This window comes from Bos indicus x Bos taurus, chromosome 9 (genome assembly GCF_003369695.1).
Source record: "Bos indicus x Bos taurus breed Angus x Brahman F1 hybrid chromosome 9, Bos_hybrid_MaternalHap_v2.0, whole genome shotgun sequence".
NCBI lineage: Eukaryota > Metazoa > Chordata > Mammalia > Artiodactyla > Bovidae > Bos > Bos indicus x Bos taurus.
Window position 1 is genome coordinate 32,403,216 of NC_040084.1, and position 19,407 is coordinate 32,422,622.

Consider the following 19,407-nt stretch of genomic DNA (forward strand, 5'->3'; position numbering starts at 1 on the left):
ATGTGGCATGTGGGATCTTAGTTCCCCGACCAGGGATCAAACCTGCACCCTCTGCATCAGAAGCACAGAGTTTTAACCATTGGACCATCATGGAAGTCCCAATAAAGTAAATTTGAATTAAAATCTGTACATTGCTTTTATAGCCATAGTGCCACTGTATACTTAATAGACTATGGTATAGTAAAAACATAACTTTTATATGCGCTGCTGCTGCTAAGTCACTTCAGTCATGTCCGACTCTGCACTGGGAAACCAAAAAATTCATGTGACTTGTTTTATTGCGATATTCGCTTTAGTGTCATGGCTTGAAACTGAACCCACAATATTTCCAAGTAAGCATGTATTTGAAAATACATGCTGAGAACTGGAGAGAGGTCAGTGCTAGACATATGGGTTTGGAGACCATATATGTGGTCATTAAAAACATAGATGTACATGAGTGCAGAGATCTCCATGTTGCTTCCCAAAGCAATTCCTGACTTCTCCAAATGGCATTCACATACAACAATGGTGGTTCAGCACTACGGACAGTGGCAGGATCTCTGGCACTTCCCTGCCCCCTACTCAGCCCACCCCCAATCTTTTAGTTCTGTAAGGTCAGAATTTCATTATCTTTCCCATCCTAGCTTTCTTGATTGACTTCCTACCACTGCCCTGACCCATATCTATGCTTCAGGCAATTGTGTTCAGTTCAGTTTAGTCGCTCAGTCGTGTCCAACTCTGCAACCCCATGAATCGCAGCACGCCAGGCCTCCCTGTCCATCACCTACTCCCAGAGTTCACTCAGACCCACGTCCATTGAGTCAGTGATGCCATCCAGCCATCTCATCCTCTGTCGTCCCCTTCTCCTCCTGCCCCCAATCCCTCCCAGCATCAGAGTCTTTTCCAATGAGTCAACTCTTTGCATGAGGTGGCCAAAGTACCGGAGTTTCAGCTTTAGCATCATCCTTCCAAAGAAATCCCAGGGCTGATCTCCTTCAGAATGGACTGGTTGGATCTCCTCGAAGTCCAAGGGACTCTCAAGAGTCTTCTCCAACACCACATGTCAAAAGCATCAATTCTTTGGCGCTCAGCCTTCTTCACAGTCCAACTCTCACATCCATACATGACCACTGGAAAACCGTAGCCTTGACTAGATGATGGCAAGAATACACAGAAGAACTGTACAAAAAAGATCTTCACAATCCAGATAATCACGAGGGTGTGATCACTGACCTAGAGCCAGACATCCTGGAATGTGAAGTCAAGTGGGCCTTAGAAAGCATTACTACGAACAAAGCTAGTGGAGGTGATGGAATTCCAGCTGAGCTATTCCAAATCCTGAAAGATGATGCTGTGAAAGTGCTGCACTCAATATGCCAGAAAATTTGGAAAACTCAGCAGTGGCCACAGGACTGGAAAAGGTCAGTTTTCATTCTAATCTCAAAGAAAGGCAATGCCAAAGAATGCTCAAACTACTGCACAATTGCACTCATCTCACATGCTAGTAAAGTAATGCTCAAAATTCTCCAAGCCAGGCTTCAGCAATATGTGAACCGTGAACTTCCTGATGTTTAAGCTGGTTTTAGAAAAGGCAGAGGAACCAGAGATCAAATTGCCAACATCTGCTGGATCATGGAAAAAGCAAGAGAGTTCCAGAAAAACATCTATTTCTGCTCTATTGACTATGCCAAAGCCTTTGACTGTGTGGATCACAATAAACTGTGGAAAATTCTGAAAGAGATGGGAATACCAGAGCACCTGACCTGTCTCTTGAGAAATCTGTATGCAGGTCAGGAAGCAACAGTTAGAACTGGACATGGAACAACAGACTGGTTCCAAATAGGAAAAGGAGTACGTCAAGGCTGTATATTGTCACCCTGTTTATTTAACCTATATGCAGAGTACATCATGAGAAACACTGGACTGGAAGAAACACAAGCTGGAGTCAAGATTGCCGGGAGAAATATCAATAACCTCAGATATGCAGATGATACCACCCTTATGGCAGAAAGTGAAGAGGAACTAAAAAGCCTCTTGCTGAAAGTGAAAGAGGAGAGTGAAAAAGTTGGCTTAAAGCTCAACATTCAGAAAACGAAGATCATGGCATCCGGTCCCACCACTTCATGGGAAATAGATGGGGAAACAGTGGAAACAGTGTCAGACTTTATTTTTCTGGGCTCCAAAATCATTGCAGATGGTGACTGCAGCCATGAAATTAAAAGACGCTTACTCCTTGGAAGGAAAGTTATGACCAACCTAGATAGCATATTGAAAAGCAGAGACATTACTTTGCCAACAAAGGTTTGTCTAGTCAAGGCTATGGTTTTTCCTGTGGTCATGTATGGATGTGAGAGTTGGACTGTGAAGAAGGCTGAGCACCGAAGAATTGATGCTTTTGAACTGTGGTGTTGGAGAAGACTCTTGAGAGTCCCTTGGACTTCGAGGAGATCCAACTAGTCCATTCTGAAGGAGATCAGCCCTGGGATTTCTTTGGAAGGAATGATGCTAAAGCTGAAACTCCAGTACTTTGGCCACCTCATGTGAAGAGTTGACTCATTGGAAAAGACTGTGATGCTGGGAGGGATTGGGGGCAGGAGGAGAAGGGGATGACAGAGGATGAGATGGCTGGATGGCATTGAGTCCATCCTGACTCTATGGACGTGAGTCTGGGTGAACTCTGGGAGTAGGTGATGGACAGGGAGGCCTGGCGTGCTGTGATTCATGGGGTCACAAAGAGTTGGACACGACTAAGTGACTGATCTGATCTGATCTAATGTGACTAGATGAACCTTTGTGGGTAAAGTAATGTCTCTGCTTTTGAATATGCTATCTAGGTTGGACATAACTTTCCTTCCAAGGAGTAAGCGTCTTTTCATTTCATGGCTGCAGTCACCATCTGCAGTGATTTTGGAGCCCCAAAAAATAAAGTCTAACACTGTTTCCACTGTTTCCCCATCTATTTCCCATTCCAGCTTTTGTTTTTATCAGATGACAACCTGAGGCCCGAAGAGACTAAATAGTTTGCTGAAAACCACGTTCCTAGTTAGTGATATCATACATCTGTTCTGAATACATCACCTTTTCTCCCATCTTATTTGCTTCTATATCTTTTTCCTCTGAGTTCTGGAAGATTTTTTGAGTTTGTCTTCAAATTCATTAATTTTTGGCATTTTCGTATTTTGCTCTTTGCTACTTTTGCATTCTCTTTTCTTTTAATGATCCTATTCTTATTTCTAAAGCAATCTCTCCTAATTTCAAATAGTTCCCATTTAAAAGTGTAATATTTTTTTAAATGACAGCCTTATTGAGATAAAATTCACACACCACACAATTCACTCTTTTAAAGTGTACAATCTTATTGGTTGTCAAGTGGTATCTCATAATGGTTTCATCTTCCTAATAACTAATATTGTTGAGCATCTTTTCAGATACTTACTGGCCATTTGTCTATCTTACCTGGAGAAATGTCTATTCAGATGATTTAAAAATTGTCTTTTTATTGTTGAGGTGTAAGAGTTCTAGATACAAGTTCCTTACCAGTTTTGTGATTTTCAAATAATTTCTCACATTCCCTGGGTTGCCCCTCCAGGTTTCTTTTGAAGCACAAAGTTTTTTAATTTTGATGAAGTCCAGTTTGTCTGTTCTTGTCTTTTTTGTTTGTGCTTTTGGCACGAGATCTAAGAACCACTGTTTAACCAGATCACAAATATTCCTGCCCATGTCTTAAGAATTTTATACTATTAGCTTTGACAATTAGGTCTTTATTTTGTGTTAAATTTTGCATATAGTGTGTATATGATGTAATGTAGTTTTTGCATCTTGTTGATAACCCAGCATCTTTTCAGTTCCTGGCATTTAGAGTTTTCTAAAGTTCTTTTTTTTTTTCTCTATTTGTATTATTAACTATTCATGGATCAGTTCAGTTCAGTCGCTCGTTGTGTCCAGCTCTTTGCGACTCCATGGACTACAGCACGTCAATCTTCCCTGTTTATCACCAACTCCCGAAGCTTACTCAAACTCATCTCCATTGAGCCGGTGATGCCATCCAATCATCTCATCCCCTGTCGTCCCCTTCTCCTCCTGCCTTCAATCTTTCCTAGCATCAGGGTCTTTTCCAATGAGTCAGTCCTTTGCACCAGGTGGCCAAAGTATTGGAGTTTCAGCTTCAGCATCAGTCCTTCCAATTCAGGACTGATCTCCTTTAGAATGGACTGGTTGGATCTCCTTGCAGTCCAAGGGACTCCCAAGAGTCTTCTCCAACACCACAGTTCAAAAGCATCAATTCTTCGGTGCTCAGCTTTCTTTGTAGTCCAATTCTCACATCCATACATGCTGCTGCTGCTGCTGCTAAATTCCTTCAGTCGTGTCTGACTCTGTGGGACCCCATAGAAGGTAGCCCATCAGGCTCCCCTGTCCCTGGGATTCTCCAGTCAAGAACACTGGAGTGGGTTGCCATTGCCTTCTCCCATCCATACATGACTACTGGAAAAACCATAGCTTTGACTAGATGGACCTTTGTTGGCAAAGTACTGTCTCTGCTTTTCAATATGCTGTCTAGGCTGGTCTTAGCTTTTCTTCCAAGAAGCAAACATCTTTTAATTTCATGGCTGCAGTCACCATCTGCAGTGATTTTGGAGCCCCCCAAAATAAAGTCTTTCATTGTTTCCAGTTTCCCCATCTATTTGCCATGAAGTGATAGAACGGCATGCCGTGATCTTAGTTTTCTGAATGTTGAGTTTTAAGCCAACTTTTTCACTCTCCTCTTTCACTTTCATCAAGAGGCTCTTTAGTTCTTCACTTTCTGCTATAAGGGTGGTGTCATCTGAATATCTGAGGTTATTGATATTCACGAATGTGATCACTGAAATTTACTCCTCTGGTTAATCTCCTTTTGTAGATTTAAACTGGTGCTTTTAATCTAGAGGATGGTTCTTCTGCTTGTTCATTTTTATGATTGTGTTCATCTCCATGGATGCAGTTCACAACTTTCAGAATTGTTTGAGGCTCCAGTTCAGTTATTAAGTGCAGACAGTGTGAGAAGGCAAAATTAAGATTCATCACAGTTCTGCTTTAATAAGTTGGATTCCAGGTGTCTGTCTGAGTAGAGGAAGAGTTACAGCCAGAGGGGGCACGTTCAGAGACTTTACTACTGTGTCACAGAATTCTTGTTTTCTTGTGGCTCAACTCAGCATATGAAGGGTAAGTAGGATGTCCTGGGATGTTGCTCTGTGTGGACTCTAGCATTTAATGTTCTTCCTATAGATATTGGTGTGTGCATGCTAAGTCACTTCAGTTGTGTCCAACTCTTTGTGACCCTATGGACTGTAGCCCACCAGGCTTCTTTGTCCATGGTATTCTCCAGGCAAGAATCCTGGAGTGTGTTGCCATGCTCTTCTCAGGGGATCTTCCCAAACCAGGGATTGAATCCACATCTCTAATGTCTACTGCAATGGCAGGTGGGTTCTTTACCACTAGCACCACCTGGGAAGCCATATAGATAGATATTAGTAGGATTGATAGTTGTCCCTCCCTGACTGCCCTATATCTCACATTGGTCTCTAGTTGCAGAACCCTTTAATAGAGAGCCCCTAAAGTTTATACAAGTGCCAATTCATTTTTCCTGCATTTAAAAACACATAAATTTAGATCAGTGTCTTGCACAGAAAACTTCTTTCAGCCTCCGATTTGACTCTGCTCATTACTGATTATTCTTGGCATCTATCTACTGACCCCAGTGAGTTCAGTTTCCTATTCCCCTTACCCTGAATGATTATTTTGTGGTTTTTGCTGGTGTTTCCTATGCTTGTCCTTCCCTAACCACTAGCCCCCGACTTTGGTGACTGATCTATTTTTTTGTGTTTTACAGCAATCAACTACGTTAGAGATCAGATTGTGCTTCTGTTCAGTAGATTGATTTTAAGTCATGCAGTGTCTTTAGCACTGACAATAGCCTGCTGCTTGTCCTAATGAGAACATTTCCACGGTCAAGTTGAAATGCCTAGATGCCGCTAATGCCGCTCAACAGCCTTGAATGAGTTTTCAGATCAGAGGGGATATCACTGGAAAAAATGACCAAAAAAAGTAAAAGAGCAAGAGGTCTGTGGTATTAGTCAGATTTCTGCTGCAATAGTGCCGCATAATAACCAGCCACAAACTTTAGAGGCTTTGAACAACAGAGGCTTGTTTTTCTTGCTCCAGGATTGGTCAGCTCCACATTTCTTCATTCTTGAATCTGGCTTTACGGGAGATCACAGAAGTAAAGAAGTGCTAAAGCCAAAGACAGGTGTGTTTAAAGCCTCTGCTTGCGTCACATCTGCTAACTTCAGTTGCCCAAAGCAAGTCACGTGGTCAAAGCTAATATGAAGTCAGTGGGGAAACAAAAGCTGCCTACTCTGGTGGGAGGTACTGCAAAGCCACTTGACAAATGGTGTGTAATTCCACTTCGGGGAGGGAATGAAGCATTGAATACAATCCAGTTGTATGCTCAGTTGCTCAGTCTTTGCAACTCCGGGAATTATAGCCCGCCAGTCTCCTCTGTTCATGTGATTTTCCAGGCAAGAATACTGAAGCAGGGTGCCATTTCCTACTCCAGGGCATCTTCCTGACCCAGGGACCAAACCTGTGTCTCCTGCACTGGCAGGCAGATTCTTTACCACTGAGGCCCAATCCAGTTACCATAACCATAATTCTATTTGCTATTCCCCTTCCCATTTCACAACTTTGTATTAGTAAAGAAACTTAAAGGTTTTCTAATATGATCCTTTCATTGTATATATGAGTTATCTGGGGCCCAGAGAGACTATGGGAATTGCCTATAAGTCAGTTCAAAGTTCTGTTCCATGAGACTAAATGCTGTACTGCAAACTTTCCTCCAGATCCCAGCTCTCCGTGGAATTATATGAGTTTAGTTCATGAGATAAACCCAGGATTAAGGACCTAAACGAGTCAATCACCAGAGGTAAAAACCTAGATTGGCTATAGATTTGAAGAATTTTGGTAGTATACTGAAGAGAGACCTTCAGTTCTAGATTCTGACTTAAAAATAAAAAAAAAAATTGTTTTTTCATAGAGTTTTTCCAAAGAAAATATTTAGAGACTCGGAGTTGTTATTTAAAAATAGGTAATGTTTCCAGAAGGAAATGTTTAGTTTCTTTCCCAGTTGCTTTCCATTGTCTCCATGTTTTATCTGACAAAGAATCAAATGTAAGGAAGGGCCGGGGGCGGGGAGGTAGACCCAGTGGAAAACTGCCAGAGATGGAGGGAAGCTGTAAAACAGGGCCTGTGCAAGCTGACTTTTGCTTTTTAAGTTTCCCTAATGTCCTCCCTAAGGTAAATCACCAGTGGCTAATGGGCTTGGCTTACTCCTCAAAAGCAGATCCGAGCTGGTAAGCTAACTGCAGTGCACTGGAGTCGGGTTTGTTTTGAGAGAAGGGAACAGCTGTTCCTCCGGAGTCCTCAGCCTGTCCATTACCTCAGTGTTCCTAGATGCTACTGCTTACAGCCCTTTCTGTCTTGTTTACTGCTCCAATTCTGTAGGTCAGTGTGACTACAGATTACTTTTTTTTTTTTAAGAGATACTTAATAGTTAAGATAGTATTTGTTATTAATGTCCTGCCCAAGTTTGCCGGTTTCTTTAACATTTCATGGTTATACTTCTAGTTTGTTTACTTCTTGCGAATCGACTCTGCTGGCAGGAAACTTGACCCCTGTAGATGATATTATCTTGGAGGAATGTAGGGCTAGGCTAGAGGGTAGTTTTTCTGCGAATCAGTGATCTGACCACACATAAGAAACAAAGCCAGATAAGAAGCCACCATTCAAAATGAAAAACAGAGTAATAATTTAGCAATACAACATTAAAAGAGAAACACAGGAAAAGATACAAAATAGTTTCAAATAATTATTTTCTATCCTATTATTATTCTGTTCTCTTTATTTTACCCTCGAACAGATGGTCCCCAAGTTTTCAATTACAATCTCATCTTTAACATGAAAAAATTTCACAGAGCCCCACATAACAGTAATTACAGTTTTAGTAGAATTTGATTGATAATACATTAGGACAAAGCACATAGTTATGAATTCACTGATGCTTTTAATTAAAATCATGCTTTATAGAACAAAACAGCATTTACATCCATTTGAAGAATAGGTATACATATCAACACAAGGCACCTTATTCAGGGTACAGATAAGCATACTTCATGGAAGTATGCATGTCTTCCTGTAATAATTATAAAGATCAGCAGATGTCCAGGACCCATCGTCTGGCGTCTAAACCTTGTCCTCCATTTTTATGCCTGTCAGTTTTGGAAGCTGTCCTATTTAATGACATCATTGGTCTCCTGTCTACACAGGCACTGCATATTCTTGCTGGTTGGATTAATCAGGACATAACAACATGAACTGAGCCTTGTCTTTCTAAAAGATGACTGGAGTTTAGGGTATTTTTTTGTTTTTGTTTTTTTAACCTATTTGTATGTTTCCTTGAGGAAATCAGTGTCTTTGAAATATTGATACATCTTTTACCTTTTGCAAAATTAAGGATAGGGTCTAGGAATATACTTGGTCTGCCCAACTCAACAGATACTGTGAGGTTTAAACTAGATTATATAGCACCTCACTGCATACACAACAAATGGTAGCCAGTCAGTATCTTAGTACAATCTTCCCATTTAGAACCTAATTCTTAGCTGTTGCAGAACTAGGAATGTGTAATTCACCCAGAGTTACACTGGCCTGGGTGACTGCCTTACTTCCGAGACCCACAGTGGCCTGTGGACAGGAAGTAGAAGGTCCGCACAGTGAACTGCGCTGGGAGTGATGACTTAGTTTTAAGATTTACCTTGGCCATTCCCAACGAATTATTTAATCTTTCTGGGCCTCAGTTCCTTGTGTGTGTGTATGCTAAGTCGTTTCAGCTGTGTCCAACTCTTTGCAACCCTATGGACTGTAGCCCACCAGGCTCCTCTGTCCATGGGATTCTTCAGGCAAGAATACTGGAGTGGGTTGCTGTGCCCTCCTCATGAATAGAAGAATGGACCAAAACCTTAGAGGTATTCACTTTTTACAATGGGGCTCTTTTATTTCCCTAAATGAAATCTAATCGCAAAACTCCAATGTATAAACCAGATACAAAACAACATACAATTTTCACGTGCAATTTAAAACTTTTACTGTTTGCCATTGAGGCCCTAGGAGTACACCTTGGAAACCACTGATTTAGTTCATATTTAAGATCCAGCTCTAAACAAAGATATCCATTTTTTCATTTAAAGTGAGAGAAAATGTTCCTTTCCCCAAAATTGCTAGTGGTCATCTCCATGGGACATCTAGCTCTGATGGTCTGTCCATTCAGGAAATCAAACCTTAGATCAGAACATTGAGCATAAAATAAAGCAAGTTCTTCTTCTTCTTCTTCTTTTTTTTTTTTTTTTGACTGTGCTGTGTGGCTTGTGGGATCTTAGTTTCCTGACCTGGGCCCTCAACAGTAAAAGCACTGCATCCTAAACACTGGACAGCCAGGAAATTTCCCACATGCTCTCTATTCTTGAGGAACAGTTTTATCAAGCAGTGGTGACCTAGTTTAACACCCTTCTTCATGCTAATAATTTTTTTTCTCTAAAGAACTGGGCAGGGAAATCTAGAATCTCAGCACCAGTCTCCATAGGTCAGTATTGGCAGAAACACTCATTAGAACCTTACCCTTTAACTTATCTTTTTCTGTCTCCGTATAGATCTCCATACTCCTGACATGACTGCCCTCCTAATATTCAGAATACGCATCTAGACTTTAGGAAGTTGTCAAACTTTTCAGTATGTTTGAACACACCTGAGCCAGGTGGTCAGCTAGGCTCTGTCTTGTCCATTTCCTATGTTGGAGGGTTTGCCACTGGAGATAGACTCATTTCTCTTTCCTTGACGGAGTAGTTCTTAGATATTTTTTAATACATTGATCTGAAATACAAATCTCTTGCGCTCATCTCACACACTAGTAAAGTAATGCTCAAAATTCTCCAAGCCAGGCTTCAGCAATATGTGAACCGTGAACTTCCTGATGTTCAAGCTGGTTTTAGAAAAGGCAGAGGAACCAGAGATCAAATTGCCAACATCTGCTGGATCATGGAAAAAGCAAGAGAGTTCCAGAAAAACATCTATTTCTGCTTTCTTGACTATGCCAAAGCCTTTGACTGTGTGGATCACAATAAACTGTGGAAAATTCTGAAAGAGATGGGAATACCAGACCACCTGACATGCCTCTTGAGAAATTTGTATACAGGTCAGGAAGCAACAGTTAGAACTGGACATGGAACAACAGACTGGTTCCAAATAGGAAAAGGAGTTCGTCAAGGCTGTATATTGTCACCCTGTTTATTTAACCTATATGCAGAGTACATCATGAGAAACGCTGGACTGGAAGAAACACAAGCTGGAATCAAGATTGACGGGAGAAATATCAATAACCTCAGATATGCAGATGACACCACCCTTATGGCAGAAAGTGAAGAGGAACTAAAAAGCCTCTTGATGAAAGTGAAAGTGGAGAGTGAAAAAGTTGGCTTAAAGCTCAACATTCAGAAAACAAAGATCATGGCATCTAGTCCCATCACTTCATGGGAAATAGATGGGGAAACAGTGGAAACAGTGTCAGATTTTATTTTTCTGGGCTCCAAAATCACTACAGATGGTGACTGCAGCCATGAAATTAAAAGACGCTTACTCCTTGGAAGGAAAGTTATGACCAACCTAGATAGCATATTGAAAAGCAGAGACATTACTTTGCCAACAAAGGTTCGTCTAGTTAAGGCTATGGTTTTTCCTGTGGTCATGTATGGATGTGAGAGTTGGACTGTGAAGAAGGCTGAGCGCCGAAGAATTGATGCTTTTGAACTGTGGTGTTGGAGAAGACTCTTGAGAGTCCCTTGGACTGCGAGGAGATCCAACCAGTCCGTTCTGAAGGAGATCAGCCCTGGGATTTCTTTGGAAGGAATGATGCTGAAGCTGAAACTCCAGTACTTTGGCCACCTCATGCGAAGAGTTGACTCATTGGAAAAGACTCTGATGCTGGGAGGGATTAGGGGAAAGAGGAGAAGGGGACGACAGAGGATGAGATGGCTGGATGGCATCACTGACTCGATGGACGTGAGTCTGAGTGAACTCCGGGAGTTGGTGATGGACAGGGAGGCCTGGCGTGCTACAATTCATGGGGTCGCAAAGATGTGGACACGACTGAGCAACTGATCTGATCTGATCTGATAGGTTCAAATATCATCAAATGTGTAACTCTGATGAATGAGTCATATTACAGTATGCTCTAGACTGCAAGCTCCCCATAAGATTCTGAACTACTGCAGGATTTGTTTTTGTTTGCTCAGCACCTAACAGGACCTGAGCTACAAAGGAAACTTGATACATCTTGAATGACTGACTAAATAAATTAAATGAATTTGTAGCAACTCATTAAGCAAGAAAAGACTGAATGGCATTATTATTTTGAAAAGCAGCAATTACAAAGTTTATAGTTCAGTTTATCACTGAACAAATCTAGTTTGTGCCTTCAGACCCTGATAATGCTCCTGCATTGTCACAGCTTCAGAAAACGTGCATTTCTAAACCACATGGATGCACCCCAGCCAGTATCTTTCCCAGTTTCCAGCCACTGAAAGAGCTGCTAGGAGCTAGAGCATGAAGCCAGTCGAGCCGGCAGCTGAGGAAGGAACCACGGAAACTATGGGTTCTAACCCTAGCCTTTGCTTGCTATGTGACTTGGGGCAAGTTCCTTACTGTCTCTGTATCTATGAAATGGGTATTAGCTGATGTGAGGATTTAATGAGCTGATGACCCTAAAGCCCTTGGAACAGAGCCAGGCATGTCGTAAACATTCAATAGGTGCTTTCATATATTCATCCTGATTTAGTGGAAAGAGCATAAGCTTTAAGTTAGGCAAGCCAGGCTTTTAATTCATACTCTGGCCCTCTTTCTTGTTTAATCATTTAATTTCGCTGAACTTGTTTCATCTTGTGTAAAATGTGGATAATAACAGTGGTGGTGGGGAAATGCTATTAAAACTGCAGCAGACAACAGCCTTCAGATTCCTAAGACTCTAAGCTTAGGAAAACACCTTGATGAGCCTGCTTAGGATATGAAAGAGGAAGCCCCAGAGAACTAAATCACTTTGTCTGATAAAGTAAGACTTTTGAGCATTCCAGAGCTTCAGACGAAAACAGCAACCCCAAGAAGAACAGAAGTCCAGCAGAATAGCCCCAAATCTGGGCTGTTTAGGGGGCAAGAGTCTTACTATTCAGTGTTGAATTATTACTTGGCACCATAGTGAACCATTCCCTACCTTTTCACCAGAATATAGATATTTGTTATATAAGTAATCATATGTGGGTGATAATAGGGAAGTGAAGAAATTAGGGTGATGTGTTTGTAGTAGAAGGAGAAGCGGGTAACAGAAGATAAGATGGTTGGATGGCATCACCAACTCAATGGACATGAATTTGAGCAAACTCTGGGAGATAGTGAAGGACAGGGAAGCTTGGCATACTGCAGTCCGTGGAGTTGCAAAAAGTTGGACGTAACTTAGTGCAGTCATGCACAACAATAACGTTTGTAGTCCTGGATAAGGCAGTACAGTAGAAGGGAACAAACACAAGAGGTATATAGAGGAGAGATGAAGATACCTTGGCCCACATAGGAAAACAGGATGCAAGGTAAAGAAACCTGGATAAGTGGGGAAGCCAGCAGACATCTCACCAGGGTGAGATGGCGATCAAGCACGTTTATTTTACATTGATCTTCGTTGTTGTTGTTTAGTCACTAAATCAGGTCCAACTCTTTTGCAACCCCCTGGATTGTAGCCTGACAGGCTCTTTTGTCCATAGGATTTTTCAGGCAAAAATACTGGAGTGGGTTGCCATTTCCTTCTCCAGGGGCTCTTTTCAACCTAGGTGTTGAATCCGTGTCTCATGCATTCCAGACAGATTCTTTACTGCTGAGCCACCAGGGAAGCCCACAGTGATTTTAAAGGATTTAAAAAATGAAAAATAAACAGAAAACCCCTAGAGTCAGTTAAAGAAGCTAAGTATCCTGGCATTTGTGCTACACACTCACTAGGATTCTCATGACAATTAGTGTTAATGGATGTAAACTCTTAGCGCAAAGTAATTATTCCATAAATAAAAACTATCATCCATTTACCCTGTTAACGCATATATTATTCAGTGATTATTTATCTTACCCGAAGAAGCTGGGCAAAGAGCAGCTGGTATATGAGGGCAGTGGAGCATACAGGCTCTTTCCTCTTACCTAGCATACCTCTTCCTACTCTGCACGTTTCTATCCCTGGCCTCTGTCTTTCTGCACAAAAAAATAACACTCTCTGAGACTTCAGGAGGGTCAGCAAAGCACAGGCAGGCTTGTGTGATTGAAAAGATTTTTCCTACATCATGCTCATGTAAGAGAAAGCTTATAGATGGAAAGTTTAAAAATTATTTCAGTAATCAGCTCAGTTAAGAGTGACAAGCAGGGTTCTAAAAACATGGAGCTATTTTATCTATGATCCATTTTCCAGTAAGTGACTACCAAGATAGCTGGAGCACAAGAATAGGTAATGGCCTTGTTTTCCTAAGATGTAGTCATTGCAATTATTTTTAGATGAAAGATTTGGAGCCAGAAGCACAACTCATAATTATGTTGCTATGATTCTACAACCAGTTGTTTTGTGGAATTAATTCAACCATAACAACTTTAAAAGTCACCACATTTTCTCAAAAAAATGTGCAGATAAAAATGGAAAATAAAATATTCCATGACACGAAGTGCTGCCATTAGCTCACATCTTTCTACTTTCGAAGCTTGCATGCCCTCTTCCCTAGGCCCTTTTCTAGTTCCCAGTTCTCACCCTCCTTGACCCATTATTGAAGCTCACTGACAGCCACTCCTGCAGGAAGCCCTCCTAAAGAACCCAGCCTGATGAACACCCCTTCTTCTGAACTCCTGCATTGATAGTGGATGGTCTACAACTTTCCTTAGAACTCTTCATTCTCTCCCTTGAATTTTTTTTAAAGATATTTTTGACCTGGGCCATTTTTTTTTTTTCTAAAATCTTTGTTGAATTTGTTACAAAATTGCTTCCGTTTTCCATTTTTGGTTTTTTGGCCATGAGGCACCTGGGATCTTAGCTCCCTGACCAGGGATCAAACCAGTGCCCCCTGCATTGGAAGGCAAAGTCTTAACCACTGGACCATCAGGAAAGTCCCTCTCCCTTGAATTTTAGTTTATTTTCAAATTTATATCATTATTTCCAAAGCTAGGTTTGTATCCTGTAACAATTTTACATTATGAAAACAATATGTCAGAGATCAATATTATCAAAAATTTGGATGAGAGGAAAGAAAACTGTTCATAATCTCATCATCTTAACACTAGTCCTGTACTCATCATTTTATGGTGTTTTTCCTAAACTTTTTTTCTATGCTTCCTCTTTCACTAATTTAATTCCAGTGGCAATGTAATTTCACATTTTGAAGTTTTGCAACTAATGTTACTTCACCACCATTTTGTTAATTGCTATAAGCCTTCATAAATATTCCTTTAAAGCCTGCATAATATTGACTATTGTTAAAATTTTAGATTGTTAATTATAGTCCACTATTATACTGGGCTTCCCTGGTGGCTCAGTGGTAAAGAATCTGCCTGCCAATGCAGGAGATGCAGGCTCAATCTCTGGATCAGAAAGATCCCCTGGAGGAGGAAATGGCAACCCACTCCAGTATTCTTGCCTGGGAAATCCAGTGGTCAGAGAAGCCTGGCTTGCAACCATGGGGTTGCAAAAGGGTTAGATGCGACTTAGTGACTAAACAATTATGATACAGCAGTTGACGTATTTATGCATGTAGTTTTTTCAGTGTGTGCGTTTTTTTGTGTGTGTGCATGCATAGTTTGATAATTTTTTCTTGGGATAGTATTCCAAAAGGAAGATCACTGAACCAAAGAGTATGATTATTTTTATGGTTTTAGAAACATATTGCCAAATTGGTTTCCGAAAGAGCGACCAATTTATATCAGCAGAAGCAAATGAGAATACCAGTTTCTCCAAATTTTTACAGGAATTATTTTTTAATTACTTAGTCTTCATATAAACAAAAAAGGATGAAATTGGTTCACTGTTTTAATTATTTACTATGACTTCAAATATACAGAAAAGTTTGGAGAAAAATATTAATTCATGGCTCTGGTTTAACAAATCTTAATACATTTCCATATTTTTTACTAGTTCTATGAAAATATATACATGGATGAAGTCTTTGTGTACCCCTTTCCCAATTCTATGCCAACACTCTGCAGAGACAGCCAGAATTGGAAGTTTATCATCCCTTTGCATTTCCATTTCCATATCTTTTAATTGTTAAATCTTTGATTAGTAATGAAGTTAAACTCTTTCCTATGACATAGCTAATATGAAAGTACTCAGGTTCTAGAGTCAGGTAGATCTGGCCTTAAATTCCTACTCTGTTTCTCACTACCTATGTGTCCTTGGACCTCTCCTTGCCTTGGTTTACTGATAGAAAATGGAGATAAAATCATTCCTACAATTCTCTAGTCATTAAGTCATGTCAGACTCTTTTCGACCCCATATACTGTATGTAGCCCGCTAGGCTCCTCTGTCCATGGGATGCTCCAGGCAACAATACTGGAGTCAGTTGCCATGCCCTTCTCCAGGGGATCTTCCTGACCCAGGGATCGAACATGGGTCTCCTGTATCTCCTGCATTGGCAGATGGGTTCTCTACCACTGTGCCACCTGGGAAGCCCCAATTGTCTGTGTTGCTATGAAAATTAAATGCTATGGTTCAGGTAAAATTCTTGGCATCATGCTCAGCACTAAATACTACCTTTCATTATTACTCTAGTTTCTCTTTTGGATTGCTTGCTCCTTGTCCCTCATAAAAAGATTAGCTTACCTACAACTGTGAAACACTTTATCAAACATGATCCTATTCTCATGACAGCTTTATGAGATAGCATTGCAGTGATCCCTGCTGATAAATGAGGACACTGAGCCCGAAAGGTCCACATCCAGCAGGGAGCAGAGCTGTGTGTGTCTGAGCTCGCATCTCTGGTACCAGCACCTTGCACTGAGCATTTCTAGGCTGCAGCCCCATCACTTCTGAAAGTTAACAAGCTGTTTCATGATACAATATGACTGGCCTATGAGGTGGTTTTAGCACAGTTCTTTAACTCAATCATTATAGATAGATTCCAGTTTCTTTCCCCATTTATAATTATTTTCTTTTCCTTTAGTTTCTAAATATCCTATAGGAAATATTTCTTTTTATAAAACTAGATATATTTTTAAGTGCAACAAAAATTGTTACCAGTTAGATAATATAATCATATTGTATTTACATGGTTAGAGATTTAACATATCTATGTTTGGTACTACTTTTTTCTGATTTTTAAAATTTTATTTTAAAAATAAGACAAAGAGAAGATCTTAAGCAATTTCTGCACCCAATTTTCGGTCCATGAATGCATGAGCCCTAAGTATTCTAACTAAAGTAACCCCTAATGATCCTGAGTAAACATTCAGTTAGCTGGAGTAAGATTAAATTAAAATTTCATGATTTATAAAAATTTAATTTAAAAAGAAAAACAATGTCTTAATAAAATGTATTTATAAACTATATTTCATGAAACCTTGGTTTTCATTGTTTTTTTCAAGGCTAGGAAAAAAGTGCCATGGGTATAGATTACAATCTACTCTGGTGTGCATTAATAGGACACATACATAAATATCAGTTCTGTTTATATAAATCTTAAACTACAAGAACATTTTTTACAGTGACATTTTATGGTAGTCATAGTTTTCTCAGGTCTCATATTTCACTCATTTTTTTCTTTGAACATTCTGATCTCTCACATCAAGTGACATTCTTCTTATATTTAAGAAAACCAGAAGATGGGTTAGGCGTTAATGAGGCAGTCACAGGCAACATGACAAAGCCCCCAGAGCATAGTAGATGGAGGGACCCTTAATGGCAGCTTGAGCAGCAAAAAACATCTCAAGGCTCAGGAATGGTGTGTTACGGACACAAGATCATACAAAGACTATTTACTGAACTAAATACCGAAGTATTTTTGAAACGACCAATATAGATTCCACCAACCTAAATCCAGTGTTTGTTTTGGTTTTATTCCAATGTGAGAATAATCTGGTCCTTTTTTTCTCCCAGAAACCACAGGATTCAGGTAAGTGGCGGTACGGGTTACTGGGAATCCATAAAAACCATGACTTTATACATGACCGTCTGCCCCTCACCTGGCAATCTGCCAATTCTCCCAGCGACTCCCTGGAGCAATACTCTGGGTCTGGCCTTCTGCCAGTTTGTGAAAAGGGATCGAGGCACGAGCTTCACTGTGGCTCTCTTTGCAGGTCTCCCTCAGCGGACCTTCTCCGGGAGCCGGCAGCCACCTCAGGAGAAAGCCATCTGGAAACTCTCGCAAAGTTTACCTCTTTAAGCAGGAGAACGCCCATACGAACCAAACATTCTAAGGAAATTCATCAGAACCCCTGGATGAAAGGGTAACAGGAAAGCGACAGCGTCTGGTACCGGCTTCTCCTGTATCAGGCAGGTACTTACAGGATGATAACCACCTCTGCCCTGAACACACGGAGATGTTAAACACAATGCTAACTAAGACTCATTTCCTCTAAGAAATGTTAAGCCATCTGTCCAAAGAGATGGTATGAGGATGAAAGTTCCTTAAAAAAAAAAATGATGCGGTAAAGCCCAAACTCAAACCCAGAGCAAAAGTGGTGTTGATCTTCTATGCTTCGGTTTTCTAGAAGCAGCTTCAGGCAGCAGGCTCCGCGGGCGGGTGAATTCAGGGGCCGTTTTAGGGCAAGCCGGGTGGGATTAGATGTTCCAGTGTGCACTGTGCTCCTAAGCCCGCTGTGATCTGAAACTGAGCTCTTGGGCCTGGGCCAGAACCAGACTGACGTTCCAGGGTGAGCAAAGAAGGCAGCAGCCTTCAGGCAACCGCCGTGCAGAATTCTCTGGATAATGCCTTTGGCTCTGTTCTCTCTAACACCGGTCAGATGCTCCCAGTCCATCTGCGACCTCCTTAGTGTCTCTATAGGTGCGTCCTGCTGAAATTGTATATCTTTTTAAGATTCTGAAAATAAATCCTATCACTATCTTCTGGTGTTAGTTGAGAATAGTTATCTTTCAGTGGTTTTCACAGTATAAATAACTTGCCCAATATTACTAAGGCTCTATAACTTCATTAGGAGGTTATCTGTAATGAAAAAAAAAATAAGTACCTAATTAGGTAAAGACATGGAATATCCCAATTAGGAAAATGCCATATAAATTTATGTATATCATATATATCTTTTATAATTTATTTTGTCATCATCCATAATATATGTATGAGGAAGGAGTGTGAATTTAATTTTAGATGCTCTGTTCATTGTTAATTCATCTCAGATTCTCTATAAGCACTTATGATAATGAATGTATTTGATGTTCGGGTGGCTCTTCTGTGCTTTCATTTGCAGTTTTGCAGTTCAGTAATTGGCAATTCAGGGTGCAGAAAACATTTTTTAAAAGATCTCAATAAGTGTACTAAAAGTACAAATTGGTTATTCTAGGTTTTTAAAAACTTTTAAGTATTATTGAGTTGTAAGAAAAGTCTAGGGAGAAAATAATAGCAAATGAAGCAACCGACAAACAACTAATCTCAAAAATATACAAGCAACTCCTACAGCTCAACTCCAGAAAAATAAACGACCCAATCAAAAAATGGGCCAAAGAACTAAATAGACATTTCTCCAAAAAAGACATACAGATGGCTAACAAACACATGAAAAGATGCTCAACATCACTCATTATCAGAGAAATGCAAATCAAAACCACTATGAGGTACCATTTCACACCAGTCAGAATGGCTGCGATCCAAAAGTCTACAAATAATAAATGCTGGAGAGGGTGTGGAGAAAAGGGAACCCTCTTACACTGTTGGTGGGAATGCAAACTAGTACAGCCACTATGGAGAACAGTGTGGAGATTCCTTAAAAAACTGGAAATAGAACTGCCTTATGATCCAGCAATCCCACTGCTGGGCATACACACTGAGGAAACCAGAAGGGAAAGAGACACGTGTACCCCAATGTTCATCGCAGCACTGTTTATAATAGCCAAGACATGGAAGCAACCTAGATGTCCATCAGCGGATGAATGGATAGGAAAGCTGTGGTACATATACACAATGGAGTATTACTCAGCCATTAAAAAGAATACATTTGAATCAGTTCTAATGAGGTGGATGAAACTGGAGCCTATTGTACAGAGTGAAGTAAGCCAGAAGGAAAAACATAAATACAGTATACTAACGCATATATATGGAATTTAGAAAG

The 19,407-nt window shown here is 40.4% G+C and overlaps 2 long non-coding RNA genes across 3 annotated transcripts in view; one reads left to right on the forward strand and one right to left on the reverse strand.

Moving 5' to 3' along the window:
• LOC113898196 overlaps window positions 1-17,765 on the forward strand; it is an 84,517-nt gene extending 66,752 nt beyond the window's left edge. For both annotated transcript variants that reach the window (XR_003512571.1, XR_003512572.1), the window contains exon 2: window positions 17,422-17,765. This is a non-coding gene — a long non-coding RNA (uncharacterized LOC113898196). The remainder of the gene's footprint in view (window positions 1-17,421) is intronic.
• Window positions 1-19,407, reverse strand: part of LOC113898195 — an 82,266-nt gene that overhangs the window by 48,944 nt on the left and 13,915 nt on the right. The gene's annotated exons all lie outside the window — the stretch shown is intronic.